This window comes from Narcine bancroftii, chromosome 9 (assembly GCF_036971445.1).
Source record: "Narcine bancroftii isolate sNarBan1 chromosome 9, sNarBan1.hap1, whole genome shotgun sequence".
In the NCBI taxonomy this organism is placed as follows: domain Eukaryota; kingdom Metazoa; phylum Chordata; class Chondrichthyes; order Torpediniformes; family Narcinidae; genus Narcine; species Narcine bancroftii.
The window spans coordinates 44,149,244-44,172,998 of NC_091477.1; the positions used below are offsets into that span (position 1 = coordinate 44,149,244).

Here is a 23,755-nt window from a genome sequence, read left to right on the forward strand (position 1 = left end):
AAATAAAGAAATCTGCTTTTTAACAAAAGTAACAAACTCAGGTTTCTTCAATAGCATTACATTAAACCTCCATCTAAATGATGGACTTACTACCTCCGAACTTTCGCAAGGAAAAAGTAATAGTGAATGATCTGATATAACTCTACTTTTATATTCAGCTTATAATACTCTACCTTGTAAATGTGCTGACACCAAAAATATATCAATTCTAGAAAACGAATCATGTCTCGAAGAATAAAAAGAAAAATCTTTCTCTGTATGGTTAACTTTTCTCCAAATATCCACCAAATTTAAATCTTTCATTAATGCATTAATTTGTGTTGCAATCTTTGATTTCAATATACTTTTTGGATTTCTATCCAATAAAGGGTCGAGAACACAATTAAAATCACCCCCAACTAAAACATTTTCATTAGCTTGAGTTAACAATAAAAAAAGCAGCTGAAATAAACCACTCATCATCTATATTAGGGGCCTAAAGATTCAACAAAGTCCACGATTCAGCAAAAAATTTACAATTCACTCTCAATACTCTACCAGCATACCCCTCTGAAGATTCTAATTCAAAGGGTAAATTTTTATGAATCAAAATCGCTACTCCTCTTGCCTTAGAATTAAAAGACAAGAAAACATGACCAACCCAATCCCTTTTCAATTTCAAATGTTCTTTCTCAGTCAAATGTGGTTCTTGTAAAAAAGCAATATCAATTTTCATTTTTTAATATAAGCCAATATTCTCTTTCACTTAATTGGATTATTTAACCCCTGCACATTAAAAGTTGTAAAATTCAATTGAGACATCTTTTTAAACTACTAATATAAGCCCACACTACAAAATAATGCTCCCCTCCACAATTGTTCCGAAAAAGAAAAACCCCCTAAAAAAATTAAAAAAACCAAAAACAACAAAAAAAACACCCAAAGGTAATAATACCCTAAAAAACTGGGTGTGGTAAACCCACTAGATGACTGTCAAAGTTTTCAGTGTCATTCACCCCCTCCCCCAGCCAGATACATATTAATTATACTCAACACAATGGAATATAGTCCATATATTCAACCCAATGATTCTAAGCCCAATGACTTCTCTGGATCTTCAACATCAAGAAGACTTTGTGTCATCTCTTCTTTCTTTCCATTCTGCCTATTCCCATGTCCATTTCCATTTCCATTCACTCTGCTCTTAGGAGATAACAGAGGAGAAGATCCATTTCTTTGCAATTCTGACAAAGAATTGGCAAAAACCAAAGCATTATGATCATTCTCAAAAAATTGAGATTGAAAATTTCTATAGAAAACCTTCAAAATTGCAGGATAACGAAAAGCAAACTTATAACCTTTTCGCCACAAAACGCCTTTAGCCGTATTAAATTTTCATCGTCTTCTAATAACCTCTTGACTCAAATCAGCATAAAAGAACACCTTAATGGTTGAACCATTAATGGAGATCGATTCTGTCTTGCATTCTGCACTGCCATATGTAACATTATTTCATGATCTTGATATTTTAAACAACGAATAAAGACTGCTCTCGGTGCTTGTCCTGGAAGTGACCTTCCTCTCAAAGCTCTGTGAGCCCTATTCAATTCCAAACCTTCAGGGAAAACTCTTTACCCAGCACCACTGGGATCCAGTGCCTAAAATTTTTTATAGGGTCAGCACCTTCCATATCCTCTGGAAGACCAACTATTTTCACATTATTCCTCTGACTGTGATTTTCCAATGAATCAATCTTCTTCATTAAATCTCTTTTCTGAACCCCCAATCCACAAAAGAATCTTCCACTTTTTCCATTTTTTCTCTATTACTTTCTACCTGAGTTTGACACTCAGAGAAAGCTGTTTCAATTTTCTTACAATTATCTTGCACAGTGTCTACTGATTGTATACATTTATTAATATCACTTTTAACTACAGTCATTTCCTGTTTCACGGTTTACATTTCATCACACAAAGTATTCATTTTTCTTTTCATCTCCATAAATCCTTGAGTCATTTGAGTTGATATTTGTTTTGACATATTATGCATTTGCTGTATTTGACCAGAAATCCCTTCCAAAACAGTGAACACTGAATCCATTCCAGATTCCACTCCCACTTTTTGAGATTCACCTTCTTTAACTGCAAGCTCTTCCTCCTGGACGTATTCCAATAAGGTAAGTTCCTCTTCTTCCTCAGTCATCACAGGTCCTCTAACTGAACGGCTGCGGGTCTGCACACCCGACGCCGGCACCCCGACCTCTTCAGGACACTGACGTTCGGGTTCCCCCACAGCGCCAATTTTTTCCAACAGCTCCTGGGCCCGCGATGCCACACACAGGCCAGGTAAGGCCATCGGATACGCAGAGGTGTCTTCTAACGCTACCCTGCGTGCCACTGGGCTGCCCAGCGAGGTCACGGGCTCGTGGGTCCCCTTATTGGCCGTGCCGCCCGCGCGCACGGCTTCATGTGGACGCGGGTCGGCAACGGCTGAACTCACTGATGTGCCGGCGCCATCTTGCGGATGCAGGATCAGTGCCAGAGTCAAGCTCAAATGGGCTGAAGTCCTCTAAGCTTGGAGACTCCTAACAACGACTCCGTGGATTCAGCTATGCAGGTAGGCCTCAATTCTTCTGCACTTTTATATGGTAGTTTTTTCTGAAGCTGAGGTTTAAACTTTTTCACTGTTATTTAAATAACTGTAAATCTTATTTTTAATCACTTTTATACTTTTTGAAAACCTGGTATTTAATGATCCAGCTGGGGAGAAGTGGAACACACGTTTTCCTTCTACGCCATCTTGCCATGCCCCCCAAAGTCTAAGACTCTTTAGAAATATTTTCTATTCATACACAAAATTTTGGCACTGCTGGCAAATGCAGATGTAAACTACCATACTGCAGTCACTACAATCCATGCTAGTGAATGGAGACCTGGAGGATTTCAAACTATCACAATGAAGAAATAGCAAATCCAAACTCAATGCAACACTTGAGAAGGAATTATAGGCAGTGGTGTTTCCATGCATCACCCAGAGTGAATTTTTCTGTGTGTTTTTTAATCCAGTATATTAAACCAGTACAATCTGTAACTGAGATATACTGAGAGCTCACCCATTTGAACACTCAGTCCTACTAATCAGACCCTGTGCAATCCAAGCAGTGTTGAAAATATATGCTTGAATGAACAATAGTGATGTTCCAAGTTTTGTAATGATCTGTTCTGGGATCCCTGCTCTCTGTGATTTTTATGAATGAGATGGACGAAGACGTAGTGATGGATCAGTAAGTTTGCAGATAATACAAAGGGTGGAGGTGTTGTGGGCAGTGTTGAAAGTTGTTGTAGGTACAATAGGATATAGACAGGATGCAGAGTTGGGTAGATTTTGGATTCAGTTTTCAGATTTATTGTCAGAGCACATACATGACATCATATTCAACCCCGAGATTCTTTTTCCTGCAGGCGAGGCAGAATCACCACTTATTCGTAATGCAAAAAAAAACAGTTAAAAACATATATATGTAAGCAGATAAAGAAATGTAAACACACTGACTCTGCAATACTGTACAGAGAGAGAATTAAAAACATCAATAAAGTGTAAAAGTAAGAGGTCTTTAAATGAGTCCCTGATTGAGTTTGTCGATGAGGAGTCTGATGGTGAAAGATCCTCCGTAGTACCGTCGGCAAATTTGTAGACTATGTTATTGTCATACTGAGCCACAGAGCAGGAGGTTAAGAATGCAGCCCTATGGTGCTCCAGTACTGAAGGAGTTTGTGGAGGAGATGTTCTTACCAATCCTCACTGATTATGGTCTGGAGGTGAGGAAATCCAGGATCCATTTACACAGTGGGGTGTTGAGTCCCAGGTCTTGGAGTTTGTTGAGGGGATGATGGTATTAAATGCCAAACTGTAATCAATAAAGAGCATCCTAATGTCCAGGTGTTCCAGGGGTTTGTGTAGAGCCAATGACAAGGCGTCCACCTTAAACCTGTTGCTACAATATGCAAATTGGAATGGATCCATGTCGCTATACAGGCAGGAGCTGATATACTTCAACACCAGCCTTTCAAGACATTTCATTCCTGTTGATGTAACTGCTACTGATTGATAATTATTAAGGCAAGTTACTACACACTTCTTGGGCACTGGTATGATTGATGCCAGGTAGGTACCATGCCCTGCTAGAGTGAGATGTTGAAGATATCTGTGAATACATTAGTAAGTTGGTCAGCTCAGATTTTTAATACTGACTGGGTATTCCGACCGGAAAGGATGCTTTTCTTGGATTCATTCTCCTGAAGGCATCCTCAGATATGGACAGGAGAAGATCTTCAGGGGATGTGGGGGTGTGGAGGATGGTTCCTCCCTGTTACTGTGGTCAAATTGGGCATAGAAGGCATTGAATTCCTCTGGGAGTGAAGCTTTGCCATCTGGATTTTGTTTTGTAGCTGGTTATGTCATTTAGGCCCTGCCACGGCTTTTGGGTTTCCTTCGTTGTTTCCCTGTTGACCTGGAATCTCCACTTCAGCCGTGAGATAATTTTTTGTAGTTCATACCTGCTCCTTCTGTATTGATCTGGATATCTGGACTTAAATGCCTGTGGTCTGGGTCTCAGCAGGTTCTGGATTTCATTGTTCATCTAGGGGTTCTGGTTGGAGAAAAGCCTGAATGATTTGGTGTGGACACACTCGTCCACAATTGTTTTGAAAACAGAGAATGTGGTTACTGGTAGAATACTTGGCAGTATGAAAGAACAGAGGGACCTTGGGGTCCAAATTCATAGGTTTCTTATGGTCACCATGCAGGTTTATAGGATAGTTAAGAAGGCCTATGGTATGCTGGGATTCATTATCGGGGGATTGAGTTCAGCAGTCATGAGATTATGTTGCAGATCTATAAATCTCTGGTGAATCCACACTTAGAATATTGTCTGTTTGTTCTGGTCACCTCATACAAGAAGGATGTGGAAGCTATGGAGAGGGTGCAGAGGAGATTTACCAGGAAGTTGCCTAGATTGGAAAATATCTCTTATGAGACAAGTGTAGAGCTCGTTGAAAGAATCAAAGACTTGTTGATCCAAACCAAGGCTTTTATTAGCAAAAGACAGGAGCTCTTCACAGGTGGCCGACCAGTCTGGAATGATCCGACCTGGCTTTAAGGCCCAGACAATAGGCGTGGCTTAGCTCTCAGCCAATCGCTGTAAGCACAGTCTAGATACAGTAACTATATACACTATGTACATTGGTGATAGATCTGTACTATCACAACAAGGTTAGCAGATCTTGGGCTTTTCTCTTTAAAGCGAAGAAGGATGAAAGGTGACTTAAGATTAGGAGAGGCAGAGATAAGATAGACAGCACCTTTTTTTCCAGAGCAGGAGTAGCTGTCACATTCTCCCATTTTTCAGTTCATTTTATTATGTGGGACTGTTCCTTTAAGAGAATAGATTTTAGCAAAAGTGACTGAAACTAGCAACAGGTTTTGAACATCATGTTCCTTTTACTGGATACATTTGCAGAGTCAATGCAGAAGCAGAGAAGCCAGGTACAGAGACCATGTAGTCAGCTTATTGAAAAGACAATGCATCGTTTGCTCAGGAGGCCATTTTAAGAAAGCAGCGCAAGAGTTAAGAGCTCTTTGACCTTTTATATGAGAAACCCACTTGGCCTCATTGTGTGGTTATGGACAAACTATCAGATTTCCTCCTTTTGCTTATAGAGGAATGAAAGACCACTTCAAATGACCCACAAAAAGGGTTTTAAAGTTGCAGAAGAAATACTGCACTCTACTCGACTGATTCATAAAAATGGTTTTAATTGCAGAAGAAGGAAGTCATCTAAAAAAGACATTTCTCTGAAGCACCTCAACAAGGGTGTCATGAGTAATCAACATTCTGGCACCTTGGTCTCTTTCTCCCACTTCAGGGTCTGCCAACTTCATCCTAAACCCTTCGTGTCTCAGCCATCTCAAAACTTGCGTGTCGCATCAATTTCAAGCCCACGTGTCATCAATGAATTTCTGAACTTAGAACTTGGAACTGCCTTTCAAGAATTGAGCCTTGAGTGTAGTGGCTTGGGGTTTTCCGCACACACCAATATATTCACGCCTAGTTAAAGCCGATGTAATATAAGAGTAGATAAATCTAGTTAGGTTTAGATAAGTTAGTTAAATTAGATTAGGTGTATATAATTGTTGATTAATTATATTATTTTAAATATAACACCGTCTGGGCTCATTTTTATCACTGCTGTCTGGTACGTAACAGTAGCAAACACCAGAGGACATCTGTACAAAGTGAAGGGAGGAATGTTAAGGGTCACTTTAGCAGTAAGTGTTTTACATAGAGAGTTGTGGGTGCCTGGAATGCCTTGACAACAGTGGTATAGAGACTGGAACAATAGGGGCATTTAGGAGACTCTTATACAGGCACATGGATTAAATAAAAATAGAGGGTTACAAGGTAGGAAGCATTTAGTTTTTTTGGTAGGAATATATAGATTGGGACTATATAATGGGCCGAAGGGCCTGTACTGTGTTGTAATTTTCTATGTTCTAATAATGCTCATTGTGTTTAATGTATCTTTTGTGTATTTGCATGCTATTGAGATGGTAGTGGACATGCCTAACCTCATGCCATTTGAAGTGCATTGTGTTTCTTTGGTAAAAGTGGCCTCACAGCTTTGGCAGGGTGATGACAGCAAGTGGAACCATGGATGATGCAAAAACAAAAGCATGATGGTGAGTAATTACATGACAGATGATTACTAACAACTGCCAAGTACATAGGGACAGGATTCTTCACTCCACAGCAGAAGAAAGTGAATGAGACAATTGTGTCCTGCCCCATGAAGCAAGAAGCAAGTATAAAACAATTGATCAATACAGCATTTATCTGAGACAGGTTGCTGTAATTCAAATCACTGAACAATGGATACATCACAGTGAAAATTGATGGTAAGCTTTTGAAAAGGATATCAAGCTACTCTAAATTTGCAAGATCATTTTCACTTTTAGCAGATGGAGCATTTTTGCTGGGAAGCCCACAAGGTACTGTTGCGATTAAAAACAGAAAAGAAAGATAAGCATTCTCACTTGAAACCGTCAACAGAGAATAATTGCCAACATCATCTTGACATGTGGAACATGAAAATATTTTTACTGGAATGGCAGTTAACCTTTTGGAACAGAATTCCCCACAATGCATAAATCTGGTGCCAAACTCAGTTTTTTCCACGGAAGTTTATCTTTCAACATTGTCAGCGTGCCAGGCTTGATCAGTGCACATAACAAGGATTGAAGACAATGCAGAGGTCGACAACAATTCTGATGATCATGAATAGACAAGTGTTTTTCACTGTTGTCAGAGCACTCAGCCATGGCTAGGAGTGAACATTTTTAATTCATATCCAACAATGTAACGAGTAAACGTATCTCCAGCAATCTTCTCTTAACTTTGAGAGGATATGTCAAGGTATTTTCTGGCAATGATACTGCATCATTGATGGTTTTTACACAGCCATTGTGATAATTTATTGTCAATATTTTTCACGCTTACCCTACATAGTGGCCGTTCACACAGGAAGGATATTTACACTAAAATATCTGAGTCACGGTATTTCAAAGGCTGGACATTGGTCAACGCCAATCGAGGCATAGATTGCATAGGTGCAACGTACAGCGTCACTGCGTCAACGGCATCAGTGTACGTCGTATTCATCAAGGCCGTTGTTGTGGATGGCCTGCAGTTCAGTTTAGACTGTAGACAGTCTGCAAAAATGTCAAGGACTGCCAGAGGAAAAATTTCAGAATGTGAATGAGTCTCTCATTTCCTTTCCAAACTTTTCACACATCCTGCGTTGCGGGAAATTTTTGCACCAGCTGTGTAAAAACCATATTTGATAGTGTTCATTGTAAAAACGAATGCAATGCTCTTGTTGTGACATGGCATCAGTACTTCACCTTGAGGAGATCACATTTGCATTACCTTCAATCAACCCCGCTGAACATCTTTCATATCTAACACCTTATAATGAAGTGATGCAAAGACCAGAAAGATTAAAGTGGTTCTTTGAAGCCCCTTTTATAGTAAAAATTAGTGATTTGTAAAGACAGGTTTCCTCTGCCTTTAAGATGCTCCACTTACCTGCGTAAAAGGTCCAAAGGTGGATTGGCGGGTCCAATGCGATCCAGGTTCCCTCCGCCAAGAGTGGTAGCATCAAAGGTGGAGCAAAGTTGCTCCACCTCCTACATAAAAGAATTGCTGTTGAAAGCAGCTCCAAACAGGAAGGTAAGATGACTGACATTGTGCTGGCAGCCCCATTGCCCTGCTGCGCTGTCACAGAGCGGCTGGGGAGCTGTCAGGCTGCACTCGCTCACTCCGCCCTACCTCATCATGCTGCCCGCGCTCTAGCTCCCTCACTCCACCCAGCTCTCTCACACTTCCCACTCCCTCATGCCACCTACTCCCTTAAGCCACCCATTTCCTTGCGTCACCTCGCTCCTGATAGGGCTGTCAGGCAGCGGGAGGTGGGTGGGATTGGTGTGGGGCTGATAGGGGGGAGATAGGGTGAGAGAAAGGAGGAATGGGAGAGAGAGGGAGGGGAGGAGGGGGAGGGGAATGGAGGAGGAAGGGACCGGGGCGGGGAGGCTGCCAAACAGCGGGGTGGCAGAGCTGTTGCTGGCGGCCGGCTGCTGTGCTACACATCCCACCCCCTTTTGCTCTGGGAAGATGGTGTGCTGCTCTGGCCTACATAAAAGGACTGCATGATTCGTCTTTTCAGTCCTCAGCATAAACGGTAAATCCACCCTTCTTTTTGAAATGTGAGCAGGCGAAAATGTGGCTTTTGTGCATAAAATCACTGTTAGTTAACAAGAGAGCGTAAGTTGGCCACTATCTTGGATGTGGTAATAAAGAAAATAGTCTTTGTTCTACATTGTACGTTTGCCTAATTAATTGCACATATCAAAGACTTGTCAGTCACAATTTCTACTCTGCAGTAGAAGCCCAGTGGAAAAGTTATATTATTGTCCAGAATATATACCTTCACAAAACCAACAAGCTCCACTGAAACGGACATATTCCTCAGCGAATAAGCAATTGTAAAGTTATATAGATGGAAAAAAACTTGAAATTGTGTCACTTAAAAGTTACGAGATGGAAGAATGTAAACATGAACTTGAGAAGGTCATGGTGATTCGGGAAAGGTATAGAAACTAAAGACCCATATTCATTCAGCTGCCAAACAATAATTGGGCAGTTAAATAAAAGTGAAGTAAATCACAAAAATCTGTAGACACAGTGATTGAGTTAAAAACATAAAATGCTGGAGAAAAGCAGCAGGTCAAACCGTGTCCTTTATGGAGCAAAGGTAAAAAATACATAACTGATGTTCAGGCTTGAGCCCTTCATCAAGATATGAGAGAATGTCCACAGGCGTATAAAGAAAAGGATGGGGGAAGGCAGGAGTTGATAGGTGGAGAAGGGAGGGAGGGACAGCAGCAATTGGGGAGGAGGTATGGCTGGGTGGGTGGAGAGGGAATGGAAGTAGGAGAACTTAAAAAATTGGAAATGGGGAGGGGAAAAAAAAGGCGAGCAGGTTAGCAGAAAGCAGAGAAGTTTATGTTAATGCCATCTGGCTGGAGAGTGCCCAGACAGAAAATCAGGTGTTGTTCCTCCAATCTGTGGGTGGTCAGGCTGGGATAGTACACAAGGCCATGGACAGGCATATGAGCATAGGAGTGTGAATTGAAATGGTTGGCCTCTGAGAAGTCTCTGTTGAGGCGGAGGGAATGGAGGTGCTCAGTGAAATGAACTCCCAATTTGCGAACAGTCTCTCCAACGTAGAGGAGGCCACAAAGGGAGTACCGGATGCATTAAATCAGTCTTGTGTATATAAGTGAAGTATTGCTTCACTTAAAAGATCAGTTTGTGGACTTGGACCGTGGTGAGAGAGGAGGTGTGGGCACATGTGTTGCACCTCCTGTGGCCACAGGGGAAGATGCTGGGGGGTGGCGCGATAGGTGGGGAGGGATGAGTGCATGAGGGAATCAAGGAGGGAGCGGTCCTTACAGAAGGCAGAGAGGGGAGGAAAATGTGTCTGGTGGTGGGATCCTGTAGTAAGCGGTGGAAATTCCAGCAGATAATGTGTTGGATGTGAAGGCTGGTGGTATGGTAGGTGAGACTGAGGGGGATTCTATGTTTGTTGTGTCTAGGGGCAGAGGGGGCCAGGGCAGATGAGTGGGAAATGGAAGAGATGCAGGTGAGGGCTGAGTTGATGGTGATAGAGGGGAAGCCATATTTGTAGAAGAAGGCAGACATTTCGGAAGCTCTGGACTGGAAGACCTCATCTTGGGAACAGATGAAGTGGAGATGGAGAAATTGAGAGAAGGGGATGGAATCCTTGCAGGGTGTGAGGAAGTGTAGCCAAGGTACTTGTGGGTGTTAGAGGGTTTGTAATATATGTCGGTGGAAAGCTTGTCTCCTGAGATGGGAACAGAGAGATCCAGGAAGGGGAGTGTGTTGTTGGAGATGGACCAGGTGAGTTTGAGATCAGGGTGGAAGATGGCTCCAAAGTGGATGAAGTTGACAAGCTCATTGTGGGTGCATGAGGTATCCCCGATGTAGTCATCAATAAACCAGAGGAAGAGTTGAGGGATCTTGCCTGTGTTGGCTTTGCTCCACAAAGCCCAGAAATAGGCAGGCGTAGCTGGGACCCATGCAGGTACCCATGACTACTCCTTTAATTTGGAGGAAGTGAGATGAGTTAAAGGAGAAGTTATTTAAAGTGAGGACAAGTTCTGCCAAGTGCAGGAGGGTGGTGGTAGAGGGTGACTGCTCAGGTCTTTGGTCCAGAAAGAAGCTAAGTACTTTCAGACCTTCTGTAGGGGAATGGAGGTATAAAGGGATTGGACATCTATTGTGAAGATGAGGCAGTCCGGTTCAGGGAATCTGAGGTGAAGGGCATGTGAGGTGTCATGGATATAGGTGGGAAGGGATTAGACCAGGGGAGAAAAGATAGTCAAGGTGAAATGAAACTAGTTTGGTGGGGCAAGAGCAGGCAGAAACAATGGGTCTACCCTGGTGGTAAGGTTTGTGTATCTTGGATAGAAGTAGAAATGAGCAATAGGGGGATGGAAGATGAGGTTGTCAGCCATAGAGGGGAGGTGACCAGAGGTGATATGGTTGGAGATGGTGTTGGAAATAGTGGGTTGATTTGCCATGGTGGGGTCCTGTGGAAGGGGTAGATAGGAGGAGGTGTTTGAGAGCTGTCAACTGGCCTTGGCAAGGTAGAGGTCAATGCGCCATACCGCAACAGCAGCACTCTTGTCTGTGGGGTTGATGATGAGAATGGGAGAGATTGGAGGGGCAGAGCATTCAGAGGAGATTAAATTAAAATATGAGAAGGGGGGTGGTAAAGTTGAGATGGTTGATGTCTCAATGGCAGTTGGAAATAAAGCGGTCCAGAGTGGACAGATGGCCAGGAAGAGGTGTCCAGGAGGAGGAAAAAGGCTTGAAGTGGGAGAAAGGGTCTTGGGTAGGGGGGGATGGTAGAGACTCACAGTCACCTCCCCTCTATGGCTGACAACCTCATCTCCCATCCCCCTATTACTCATTTCTACTTCTATCCAAGATACCCAAACCTTACCACCAGGGTAGACCCATTGTTTCTGCCTGTTTTTTCCCCACTAAACTAGTTTCATTTCACCTTGACTATCTTTTCTCCCCTGGTCTAATCCCTTCCCACCTATATCCATGACACCTCACATGCCCTTCACCTCAGATTCCCTGAGGTCTCATCTTCACGAAGGATGTCCAATCCCTTTATACCTCCATTCCCCTATAGAAGGTCTGAAAGTGCTTAGCTTCTTTCTGGACCAAAGACCTGAGCAGTCACCCTCTACCACCACCCTCTCCACCTGGCAGAACTTGTCCTCACTTTAAATAACTTCTCCTTTAACTCATCTCACTTCCTCCAAATTAATGGAGTAGTCATGGGTACCCGCATGGGTCCCAGCTATGGCTGCCTATTTCTGGGCTTTGTGGAGCAAAGCCAACACAGACAAGACCCCTCAACTCTTCCTCTGGTTTATTGATGACTACATCGGGGATACCTCATGCACCCACAATGAGCTTGTCAACTTCATCCACTTCGTGGCCAAATTCCAGAGTGAGCCCAGAGGCAGGGGCAATGGAAGAAGAGTTTGGCATTGTGGTATGCATGGAACTCAATGAGGTCCGGGGAGAGGAGAATGAAGGTGAGGTCTCTACTGAGGATAGAGCTTTGTCTCAGAGAGGGGAAGGTCAGGGGGAATAATAAAGACTAAGCAGGGGCTAGAATGGGAATCAGTGTTGTGGGGACGTCTAAGTGTGGAGATGGAAGGTGGGGGTTGGTTGGAGGGAGGAGGAAGAGGGTTGGGGAGGTTGGCAGGGGAAGGAGTTTTGTGGTTGGGGGAGATCAGCGGGAGGAGGTGGGGGTGGGGAGGTCAGGGGAGGGGGTAGAAGAGTAACCAGAGAGAGGAGGGTGGGGAGGTCAGGGGGGGAGTAGGAGGGGTAACCAGAGAGTGGAGGGTGGGGGAGGTCAGGGGGAGAGGGGGGTAGGAGGAGTAAGAGAAGAGGGTGGGGGAGGTCAGGAGGGAGGGGGGTAGGAGGGGTAACCAGAGAGAGGAGGGAGAGATGAGATCTGAGGGTTAGGGGGTTGGGGAGAAGAGAGGGGGAGATGGGTGGTGGAGTAGGGAGAGGTGTAGGAGGATAGGGTAGGATTAGTAAGGGGGATGTGAGTGGGATCCACCAGCGAGATCAGGACTCCAGTAGCAGTCTGTGTTGGGAGCCACGTGGCTGGTGTCAGCGTGGGAAGCTCCAGCGTCGGGATGTGAAATGAATGACAGAAGAAATAGAAATGTGAGTGATAACAGTTGTTAGAGCAGGTCCTTTAACAAACAAGAATTCTGCTCGACTAACTTATGATCCAGCAATAAAGGCAAAAATTTTCTCCCTAAAATTCTCTATAGAATGTTGGTTTCAGAATCTTCTTCACAGCTAGGATTTCTTTCAGCCCAAAATATTGTGGAATCTCTGAACATTTTTGCTTAGAAACTCTTTGCAGGTCATTTGCATCAAGTGCATTTCATAATAGCCTCTGAGCATTGCATTCTGCCTCCAAAACTTGTTTCAGCCACTTCAATTAAATACTGTACATGATAGAAACACTCTAAAAATCACAGATGTGCTTGCTAGACTTAATGTTATGAACCAAGAAAATAAGTTTTGACTGTTTATGATTTATCCTTCCCCCCACTGTGACTTCAGTCTTGAAATGGAAACATGTAAATGTGTCCACAATAAATAGACAAAGTGAATGGCATCTGTAGTTCCCCTAGAATTGTTTGAAGATGTGGAGAGTAATCCTGCAGAATTCCAGGTGGCTTTCCTTTCTATTTTTATCTTAATGAAACTTTTACTCTCCATGAAGGTGTTCTCAGGGACCCACAGAGGGCGTGGAACAACTGGTCCATCTTTTAACACCTGTCAGTAGAATATGTCAACTCGATTGTGACTCAGTTATTTTCCAATAAATCTCCCTGACAGACAGTTAAAAAAAGAACGTTCACCTACTGATTTTATCAGGGTTTCCTCAGGCTGTAAGAGGAAGAGTTTAGCAAAATGCCTTTCACTGAGACTGAATAAACACAACACATTTATGTTCATTGTACATAAGGAAATATTTCGGCTAAATATTTAGACAACTGAGCAAACATACCAACATGTGCAGGTGTATGTTAGAATTAGCATTCAGAATGTGCATGAAGATGAATTACACAGGAAAAAAGTCAGTGAAACTGGCTTATCTGTGCTTCAATGAAGGTGATAACTGGCTTTGAATTGTATTCCGATTTACCCAGTACCAACTCTGCCATATAATATTCCTTGGATAAGGGAAAAAATAACTTTTGCTTGATTTTGCTTGACCTAGCTACATCTCATGCCAATTGCTGTAAACATTGCACATCCACAGCTGAGGCACTTTTTATGAATAAATCACAAACCTTTTGTTATCAAATCATCTCAACAACAGTCCACACTGGGCGGGTGGGTAGATGAGGAACACGGATCATAAAGACCACGGTTTGATCATGAGCCTGTGCTGAGATAACGACTCTGAGATATAAGATGCTCAAATACAATGCACTAGTTATCGAAAGAGAGTGTATACAATTCCACCGAGGTTGTTCTCTTGATAACTGTGCTTTCAGCTATTTGGGCCCTAAAATCTAAAATCCCTCCCTAAACATTTCTGCCTTTTCCTGCTTACTCTCCTCTTTCAACATGCTTTTTAAAGCCTTGCTCTTTGATGGCCTCCATCGAACACACGTAGCCTTTTTTTTCCAGTCACATGTACGGATGGTCTTAGGTGGCATAGGTCATAAGTCGGGTAGAGGCTGTACGGTATATTTGCTCATGTGACGCAGCAGCAAATTCTTGTCTCATAAAATGCCTTCTCTGCCTTATGATGTTTCATTATGTCAAAGAACAATATAAATGCAAACTCTGTGTGTGTATGTGTACATTAGTATGTGCTGATTTATTTTGTGGTGAGTGAGCCATGGATAAGGCACAATGTTTGGACGAATTTTACCAACTGCAAAATCATCTTCCTTTCTGGATTAAACTGTTATCTTCTTGACAAGCTTCCTTCATTTTTATCCAAATGAATAGGTCAGACTACTAACACTTAAATCTTATGAGTGGTGAGGACAACCTGCAATATACAGCCCTCTGTTTTGCAGAAATATTCTTCAGGGAAATAATAAGAACACCATGTCTATTCACCACAATGGCTGAATGCAGTCTGACCGTAGCCCACTGACATCAAAGTCCCACAATGTTACATACACTGGGGGTTTTACACCCCATTCTGCCAAGGTCATGAGGACTGGATGCCAATGGCTATTCCCTATCCTCTCTAAGTGTCTGCTGAGGTTAAGGGGCACCCTTCACTGCACATCATAGCGTCCTTGATATGCACACAACAGAGTTATAGTGAGTGTTTGCCAGGAATCTCTGAGAGCTGCACTTAAACCATAAAGGAGAAACTACTTGTAGCCCTGCATGTGGCCCACAAGTTGTGATATAGACCCCCCCCCCCCGCCGCCCCCGAATTAGAGCGAGCCTATTATTATTGCCTCAGTTAGATCAGCAAACACAGCACAGACTCTGGATCAAACCTGGAATTTTTTTCTAATCTGCGTAGCACAGTAACACATTGGGGTATCAGGTGGACCCTCTGTGGAAGTCTGTTCAGGCTTACATTGTAATTGTGCATTTTGTATGCACTAGAATACTGCAGACATATTTACATGTCTATGACAGTTGACTTTAAACTATTATAAGTGTAGCAAATACATTGAATGGAGAAGGTGACAGATAGACTTCAGACTAGGTATTGGATTGATAGGATAGCCATTTATTTCATTGCCACTGAGAATATGGTTGGCGTGGTGGTTACCCCATTGCCTTTACAGCGTCAGCTATCGGGTCTGGACCGAAGTTCAAGTACCGTGCCAACTGTAAGGAGTTGGTACGTCCTCCCTGTGTCTGCATGGGTTTTCTCCAGAGACTCCGGTTTCCTCCAACCCTTCAAAGCATACCAGGGTTGTAGGTTAATTGGGTGTTAATAGATACATTGGGGGACGCAGACTCGTGGGCTGAAGTGGCCTGTAACCATACTATTTGTCTAAACTTAAAATTTATTTTTATTTAACTAATTGAGAAATTTATGTATCAAGCCTGGCAATTGAATAGCCTCCTAATATTTGCTGCCAAAGGTAAATAACTCTCAACTGGCCAGTATACCATAAAATAAGTGTCACGTGGAAATATTCCCCAGCAAATGAAGAGAAATAAAATCAGCAGAGGAGTGGGCAATAAAAAAATACTTTAGAATGATTCCTGTCTGCAGCATTTCAATATTGAAATTCTCAGACCCTGGTGCTCAGTCTGTCTGCATTGAGTGCATTGTATGAGATTTTTTCCCCCCTCTCTCTATTGAGGACAGCAGTGATTAATTCAATAAATATATTTCCTTCCTTTTACCAGCCTGTGCCGCAGACAGCTTTAATCCACATTCTCCCAGCACAAAGGACCATTCAGATGCAAATGAGATGAATCGGGCAAGTAATGTATACACTGATTGAGGTGCAATAATCCGCAACTAATATCTGTGTGCACTGTCTGAGAGAGATCCGACGACTCAAGAACGTTCCTATGCATCTCTACAACAAAGACATCAACCTTTAGTCTGTCCTTCAAATGGGCTCTGGTGTTCTCACTCATTGAGATGTTACAGTCAATAACACCATTGTGTGGGACACAGTCCATTAAGCAGAGAAGCACTGAAAGTCCAAGACTGCTCTTCACAGGTAAGTGCCAGAGACACAAGGTGAGACTTTACCAATAAAATTTAATCCATTGCTGTTAAGAAGTGAAACATTGTCCTGTCTCATGAACAACCTCTCTATACATTTACAATCGGAAAAGCATTTTCTGACTCAAATGGGGGTTGTCTTGTGATTTCCCAAAATGCCGTGGTGATACTCATGGTTACCTGGTGCCACTGGGAATTCAAAGAATTACTTGAAGCATTGGAATTTAATACGAATAAAATACAGACTCAGTTATAGCTACAGTGTCTTATTTAAAGTATCAAAGAGAGAATCGGAATTTCTTGTCATAAACGTAATTAAATTTGTTGTTTTGAAGCAGTATTCCAGTTGCAAAATTACTATCAATTAGATATTTAAAAAAGAAATAATTTAGTGCAGAAGAAGAGAAAGTGAGGTAGTGTCCGTGGTTTATTGTCCATACATAAATCTGATAGCAGAGTGGAAGAAACTGTTTGGTACTTCTCATCTGTTGCCTTCTATGGATGCCTCCTGACCTGCTAAACCCCTCCAGCATTTTGCGTGTTTCTTCAATCTTTGTGTGTTAGTCTTCAGAGGCTCCAGTACCTCCTTCCTGATGAGAGGAGTAGGTCATTTCAGTTCTGGCCTCCGCCTGGAAACCGGCTACGGGGCGGATCGAAAATCTGGAACCATTCAGTCTGCAGCCCAAAAAGGCTGCACCAGTGTCCCATCCAAAGGAGAGGTGGGTCGACTGGTGCTGTAGCACCACCCATTATCAATACACGGCTGAGCAATGGCCGTCTTCCCTCCCCATAATCCCTCATGCAGCTGAAACTGCTCTATGATTCTCAGAACAGTTCCATCTGCATGGGGGATTATGGGTAGAGAAGACAGCCATTGCTCTGCTGCATTTTGAGCCACAGAGAGCGGCCTCGAAGACCAAAGAGACCCGGTGTGGCTGTCCCAGACCGCACCGGCCACCTCCTGACGGTCCCCGCTTCCCCGCCGGTCCCTGCTGCCCCGACTGCTCCCGCTGCCCCGCCAGCTCCCCGCTGCCCCAACGGCTCCCCATTGCCCCAATGGCTCCCCATTGCCCCGATGGCTCCCCGCCGCCCAAACGGCTCCTCACCGCCCCTGACTTGGAAGGAGAGGGGTGAGTGGGGAGATGGGTTGCCAGCTGATGGAATCATCAGCACGCCCCCAAACAGCTGCCTCGTGCAGCTGCCAATTCAGATCGATCTTCAGAGGGCTGCACTGCCTAAATTATCCCTCTTGGAGAGGGGTTGGATTACACGGCTTGGACACAGCCTCCACACATTCAGAGAGATAGGTCATTATGCATTTTGGCAGAGTTTCTCCGCCTTTACATCCCAACCTTTGGGCTATCTGAAATGGCCTCTAATGAGAAGAGGGCATGGCCTGGGTGGTGAGGGTCCTTGAGGAAGGAGGCTGCTTTCTTTGGATTCCGCCTCTTGCAAATGTCCTTAATGGAGTGAAGACTCATGCCCATGATGGTGCTGTCCAAGTTCACAACTCTCTCTAGCCATTAGGCGTCACTTGTGGAAAAGAGAAAAGTAACCGCTGCTGGATTGTGGAGAAAGTGCATAAAGATCAGTTTAATTTAGTTAGCAAATCAACATCTGCATTGATTCATTGCATCATTCTGATTTTTAAAAATTTCTCCAAATGGTTTGGATGGCAGCATATGAAGGTAATTTATAATTATATGAATTTCCAGGTATGCCATATATAATTTCCCAGTAGACAGGGCTGTCAGCCAGGTGAGCTCCTGCCAGGGGCCCATCAATTTATGCAACTCAACAGCTATCAGAAGCTGTCTGTGGTGATCTGTGCACTGCAATGTTTTCTGCCTTTTTTTGGAGTTTAACTCAGGCCAGGATGAAATTGTATGCACTTGAAAAAAAAGCTAAACAAGGATAAACATCTTTAACTTAGCGAAAACCTGATGAAAATCTTAAAAGAAAGTGGTGTTCCACAGAGGTCAGTGCCGGGACCTCTGATGTTCGTGATTTAAATGATTTGGATGTCATTGTCAGAATAGTAAAAGAAAAACTGCTGGATGAACTCAGCAGGACAGGCAACATCCATGGAATCTAATAGAAAGCCAGTGTAATGGCCTGATATGCTGCTTCTGGACCGGGAAAAGAAAAACAGGCAGTATTAAAGAGGAGAGGGAGGTTGGGGAGTGGGGGGGGGGGGGATGGTGGTTAGCAAGTGCTAGGTGAATCGAGGAGGGGTGAAGGATGACAGACACATAGAACCAGGAGTGGCAGCAGGAGGCGTGGTATTAGGAGACAGAAGCAAGAGAGTGATAGGTGGAAGCAAAGGGGGAAAAAGATGGATGGACGTTTGCAGACAACGCCAAAATTGGTGGAGTTGTGGACAGTGAAGAGAATTGTCAAAGGATACTGCAGGATACAGATCAGATGGAGATAAAGGTGGAGAAATGGCAAATGAAGTTTTATCTGGATGTGTGAGGTGGTGGACTTTGGGAGGTCAAATGTAAGGGGAAAGTATAGAGTAAATGGTGGGACCCTTAATAGTATTGATGTAGTGAGAGAAGTTGGGTGAAAGTCCATAGCTCCCTGAAAATGGCCAAACAAGTAGATAAGATGGTAAAGGAGGCCTAATTGGTTGGGGCATTGAATATAAAAGTGGGCAAGAGGTTGCAGCTATATAAAACTTTGATTAGGCCGCATTTGGAGTATTGTGTGCTGTTCTAGTCATTGCATTACAGGAAAGATGTAAAGTGTTTGGAGCGTGTATAGAAAAGGTTAATCAGGACATGGCCTGGATTAAACAGTATTAGCTATATGGAGAGGATGGACAAACTTGTATTGTTTTCTCTGGAGGCTGAGAGAAAATCTGTTCGAAATTTATAAATTCATGAAAGGCATAAAAGGTGTAGATGGACAAAGTCTGCCACTGTGGTCCTGACCTATGCCTTACAGATGGTGACCTTATCACCTCAGTATTTTATGGCAGTCATCCACTGAGCTTCTGGTCAGTGCTGAATATTTCTAGCATGTCTTTGCCTTGGTTAAGCTGTGTTACCGCATTTGTAGTGTGATTATTTTCCCACAAATTTTATCATAAAAATTAACATGCCAAATTTATGTGTCAATTAAATGCTGGAATGATCTGTGATATTATCCATTATCAAAGATATAATATACTTCATATTGTAAATAAAACTCCAATATGTTTGATGATTTTCTATCTGTGACTAGTTTATGAAATGCTTCTGAAGTGTTCTCATTGTTGTAAACAGAAAAAAACAGATGACCAATTTGCACATAACAATATTAGTTCTGTACTATTAATATGTTTTTTTTTATACTATGAATTCAAGCCATCAGGAGGAAGGTATATCTGAGTGCAAACAATGAATATTTAAAGACATAGCAAAGTGGTGTCTCTCGGGTTAGTGTTCCCCAGTGCTGTAACTCATGGTATCAGCACCCCCCTCCACACCATGGACCGAGTTTACGAGTGTACCGAGCACAGAAGAAACAGGTGTGTGCTCCTTGTACAGTGGCAGCATTGAGTGGGGGGGGGTTCTGATCAGAGCACATTAGAAGGTTCAAAAAGTTAATTAGCATCGAGTTTTATCCTAGTAGTTATATTGATACATGTAAGCTGGGCTTAAGAAAAAATGTTTTTGTTATAACTAACTGCAGGGATATTTTTATAAAAAATAATACATTTCTGCTGAAACACTGCACAAACATTTTAGAGACAGTCATTTTGGTGTCATCTCCTCTGATGGTGTCACCTGGTGCGGTCCACACGCCCTGCACCCCACTAGTGACACCAGTGACACAGCTGGTTGTCACTTTTGACCTTCAATCAATAAAAGCACAGTCTTTGCTTCCAAATCACAATCTGTTTCTTCCAGGCACTGAGTATGGTGCACTACACTTCTCTTTTGAGTACACATCTATGCAATTGGATTTCAACCACAACAACTTGTATTTACATTGTGCCTTCTTGGAATAAAATGTCCCAAGGTGCACCACAGGAATATAATCACTTAAAAATAAACACTGGACCAATAACGGAGTCATGACATCAAGGGAGCAAAAGTGATTTTTAGATACGTAAAACAACACACAAATGCTGGAGAAACTCAGCAGGTCAAACAGCGCCTTTATGTAGCAAAGGTATGTCTGTCAAATCTTTTACCCTTAATGAGAAGGCTATGGAATCAAATCCTACTTTAGAGCTCAACACAAAAATTCACTTGATATAGTAGTGTACTGCATGTCAGAAGAGCCATTATTGGGATGAAGCATTAAACTGATACACTGTCTGCCTTCAGATTGATGCAAGAAATCACAAGGCACAATCTGAAGAAAAAGGACTCCCTAAATGCCCTGGCTAATAAAACAAAATCTTGTCGTTATCTCAATTTTGTTTTTACAAGATTGCTGAGCAAATTGGCAGCTGTATTTTTTATATTACCACACAAATTATTATTTGAACAATATGTGATTTAATTGCCTGTAAAGCACTTGGGAACATTCAGGTAGACACTTTATGAATATCAGCTCCTTTGTCCTGAGCAGAGATGGAATTTCAGAGTTTAAACTCTCAACTGAAGTCAGGACTTCCAATGGTGGGGCAAAGGGGATGGGGAAGGGAGCTGGCGGGGTGCAAAGGAATTAGAAGATGCACAGCACTGGAGCAGGGATTGTAGGTGAAGTGACTCTGTAAAAACTTCATCTCTTGTCAATGCTTAATGGTGTGGGAAGACCCAAAAAATGAGAAAGTTTCCTTCACAGTACAAAACTAGATACTAGATTTATGTGAATATTGGCTGTTGATTGATGTCCTCTTCAGAGAATTTTGAAATTATTTCTCACTATTTTTCTGAGCTAGGCCCTGTGTTATAAATGAAAACTTATTTAAATTAAACTCTTTCGTTACACATTCCTATGGTTTTTAGCAGGATTATACATTCCATTGTGCTTCCAGACCAGATTAGACCAGTACCATTCTTAGTGACCTCTCCTTGTGACCTCCCATATAACCTTTCCATGTGACCAACAGCTCATGAAGTAATTTAAATCTTTATTTGTGGTATAGCTGATGAGCAGAAGAGAGGCAACGAGTCGTTCCCTCTGTTATTTTTATTTTGGGAATCGCAAGACTGAGAAACTTGTAAGTGAAAACTTAAAAAATCTTCACCCATTAACAATTTATAAAAAATAGTCTCTCTTCAGAAGTGTTGTGGAAGTAATTTAACAATGGATTTGTATCTTAACCAGAGGTCCACTTAGAACTTATATTATGTAGTGCCATGTTTTGTATACTGTGCAATCCATTTTCAATTAAAAGGTAAAATAAATCGTTAATGAAAACAAAGGCTTTCACAGAATTTGATTCATGTTTTTTTTTGCCAAGTGACCTGCACATCTGATAGGTCATACAAAGAACCCAGATGTGCAATAGTGGCAAAAGTGTCCAATGGCATGCATTGTTTGTCTGAATGCTACTTTTTAGATTTTCAATTTGAATGTCTGAATGACTTTTTCAATCTTCCAGACACTTTTGAGGAAGTGAGCTTCAAATACATCTGTGAAGGTTACTTCAGCATGATGTAAAAATGACCTCCTGAGAAGATCCCACAGTGGTGCTGGGACTATAATCGGGGTGCAATTTCTTCGTCACCACAGTTATGCACACATACCATACCTTCTAGCAACAACCCCATTCTCAATGAACCCTCTCACCCATCGGTCTCCTTACAAAACCCCTTGACCATTGACCCTGTTTGACCATTAAACATCCTTGACAAACAGAAACTTATCTTCTCATCAAATGCAGCCACCCAATTAACTTCCTACAACCTTAAAAAATCAGACTTCCAGTCTTGTTCAACAGTTGCAGCTTGTAGTGAACTGGGATTCACTAGAAATGTGCTATATTGACGACTGGTCCCACCTCCCAGTTCCTCCCCTGGGGCCAGTATATAACCCTGGTTTCCCACCTAAACACAGAACCTCTCTGAAGCCTATTCATGAACCCTACCTGTATTGCACTAATAAAAGTGTTTGTTCTCCCTCCAGTTGAGTGTGAGCTTTTATCTACACCATAATTTTATTAGCTTAACAAACAAGGATGGAAGCATCACTCAAACCCAGTTTGCTGCTAATAGACCCTCAGTCCCCTGATGCGGCTGAGGAATTTGCATATTGGCTAAACTGCTTCCAGGCCTACCGCATTCAGGTAGGCACTGAAGGCCTATCACATGAAGGCCACGAACAAGGTCCTACACTGCCAATGGCCCGGAGAGTTGATTGACGGCTACCTGGTGGATCTACAGACGATGGCTAAGAAATGCAGGTATGAGGCCACATCCAGAAAGACGAACAGATCCGGGACACTCTGGTTGCAGGGGTCCACTCAAGGTACGTGAGGCAGCGACTGTTGAGTCAGGAAGGAAGGACCTCACTAGCCACATCAAGCTGGCCATATCACTAGAACAGGCCAGTCTTGAGAATGACGACCTCAAGGCCAGGGAACTCACACTCTCAGGTGCCCACATCCAAGGACCGGCTGCTCCTGCTATGGTGGCCCCCGCTCTTACAGCTGCTGCTTCACGAGCCCAGGAGTACTTTTTCTGCGGCAAGTGACAACAGCCCCGGGCCCGCTTCCCACCCAAAGACTTGGCGTGCTCCAGGAAGAAGGGACTTTGGGTGAGGGTCGGCCACAACCTGTACCACTCCTGGATCCGATTCCAGCCCCAAGCTGCCTACCCCGGATTTTCCTGAGATCTCCTGCTGCGTAACTTGCCACCTAAGGAAATGGCACAAAAAGGCTCAGTGGCCATATTGCAGCAGCCCGATTTCATCATCAGAGGAGGAAGGAGGGCAGCCATCTTGCCATGCTACGAGGTCGATGCCATCTTACCTGCGCAGATTGACTCAGGACGGAGGGGGCCACTTGAGGGAAGAACAAGGATCTCTGGCAACCTGGCATCGCTGGTCCTCAACCAGAACAGACCTCACCAGCTCATCAACTCAATGGTGAGGTGAAGGCAAATGGACATTTGACCAAGTGCTTGATCAAAACAGCCTGCACGGAAAGTTTCACAGACTCATAGACTGTGCAAAAATGTAACTTAAAAATGTACCCGTCTAATTACCAAATCTTCTTAGTGTCCCAGTCCCATTCGGCGTATGTACAGAGACATTGTACAGTTCATCTGTCGTTGGGGGGGGGGGGCGGGTGGAATTTTATAAATTTCCCATGTACATTTGAGATGAATTGTGTGCTTCAGTATTGTTGGGTCTGGACTTCCTGTGTAACCTTAAAACCGTGTCCTTGAGTTTTCTGGTCCCCTTTCCCTGGT

The 23,755-nt window shown here is 43.0% G+C and overlaps 1 long non-coding RNA gene across 2 annotated transcripts in view; it reads right to left on the reverse strand.

Moving 5' to 3' along the window:
- LOC138742901 (uncharacterized) overlaps positions 1–23,755 on the reverse strand; it is a 119,494-nt gene that overhangs the window by 56,513 nt on the left and 39,226 nt on the right. The window contains exons 3-4 of one of the 2 annotated variants that reach the window (XR_011344513.1): positions 8,123–8,223; positions 6,956–7,029 (exon numbers count right to left, since the gene is read on the reverse strand). The exons of the other annotated variant lie outside the window; for it this stretch is intronic. This is a non-coding gene — a long non-coding RNA (uncharacterized lncRNA). Of the gene's footprint in view, positions 1–6,955; positions 7,030–8,122; positions 8,224–23,755 lie in introns of those variants that run through there. 2 annotated transcript variants of the gene reach the window in all.